Below are 1,744 nucleotides of genomic sequence, written 5' to 3' on the forward strand. Positions count from 1 at the left end.
CCCTTGAACATATCTATCTTGGTGCAGGCTGTTTTCATGAAAGGTCTCCCAAGTAAGATCGGAAATGGTGTAGAATGGGCTGAATCTTCCATGTCAAGCACATAAAAGTCTGCTGGAAATATTACATGGTTAGCCTGCACCAAAACATCTTTCAAAATTCCTTTCGAATATGCATTAGAACGATCGGCTAATTGAATTATAACACCATCGTTTTTAAGCTCTCCTAGGTTTATAGATGCATAAATAGAGTAGGGCATGACATTAATGGAAGCACCTAAATCTAAAATAACATGCTCAAACTTGGTATTACCAATAAGACAAAGGATTGTGAAACTACCTGGATCTTTGCATTTAGGTGGTAGTTTTCGTTGCAAAACTGCTAAAACATTCTCACTTACCCTCACCACTTCTTTGTTCGAAATCCTCCTCCTTGTTGTACAGAGCTCTTTCAAGAATTTAGCATACCTTGGAACTTGCTTTATTACATCAAGAAGTGAGATATTGACTTGTACCTTCCTAAAAGTCTCTAATATGTCTTTTTCATTCTCTTCTTTCTTAGATTACATAAACCTGCAAGGAAAAGGCACATTTGGTGGAATAGGATTAGAATGAATTGAATTTGAACCACCCTTACTTGATTTGGACGGCCTAGTGGCATTAAGTGGCTGCGACAAGGGCTGTTCTACACTTGCCATGGCTTTGGAATCTTCTTCTTCCTCAAGCAGCAGCCTTTCGTCCTCTTTTTGACTTGATTTGGATGGTTGTGGGTTGGTTCCAATCTCCTTGCCACTTCTTAATATGATAGCCTTGGCAGTTTCAAATCCTCTCATTGGATTCACAATGGTTGAACTAGGTAGTTTGCCTTGTTCTCTAAACTATCCCATGAACTCCGCTACTTGCCCCATTTGTTTCTTCAATTCGTCCACCTCTTTAGCTTGATTTTGCATCTCTTTGGTTTGATTTTTTATTCCTTCCGTCAAAGAGGTGAGTAATTGAATAACTTTATCATTATCCAAAGACATACCTGAATTTGGTTGGGCCAAATTTGGTTGAGGTTACATTGGTGCAAATAGCCTTTGAAATATTCTAGGGATGGCTGTGTTGTTAGGTTTGTTGAGGCTCCCTCCACTTCATGTTTGGGTGATCTCTCCAACCCGGATTGTAAGTGTTGGTATATGGATCATACCTTAGTTGATTTTGCCTTTGGTACCCCATGGCATTGGCACTTTCCCATCCTCTATTCTTTATCAATTGAGGACATTGATCATTGGAATGTCCTTGCATAGTGCACACGCCACAAACACTTGCTCCTTGTGCTTTGGATCCATCAGCAACCTTTGATACAAGAATAGTGAAATTAGCCAATTGAGATTGAATTTCGGAAATTGCACTTACCTCATTAACTTGGTGTTGTCGTGGGGGGTCTCTTTGTCCAACTCCTTCGTATTGTTGTGCATTCAAAGCTCGATTTGCAATTAAGATCTTGGCAGCAACTGGGGTTTTGTCAACCAAAGCACCTCCTGCCGAGGCATTTAGCATTTGTCTCTCAATGGGAGGAAGTCCTTCGTAGAAGTATTTAATTAAAAGCTCTTCTTTCATTTGATGTTGAGGGAATGATGCAACTAGAGTCTTGAAATGCTAATAATATGCTGGAAAAGATTCCCCTTGGTTTTGTTGGATTCCACTAATCCTTTTCCTCAAAAGAATGACTCTTGAAGTTGGGAAAAATTTCTCTAAGAATGCT

The sequence above is a fragment of a genome, unplaced genomic scaffold, assembly GCF_019419815.1.
Source record: "Pyrus x bretschneideri cultivar Hongxiangsu unplaced genomic scaffold, Pyrus_bretschneideri_v1 Contig31, whole genome shotgun sequence".
Lineage (NCBI taxonomy): Eukaryota > Viridiplantae > Streptophyta > Magnoliopsida > Rosales > Rosaceae > Pyrus > Pyrus x bretschneideri.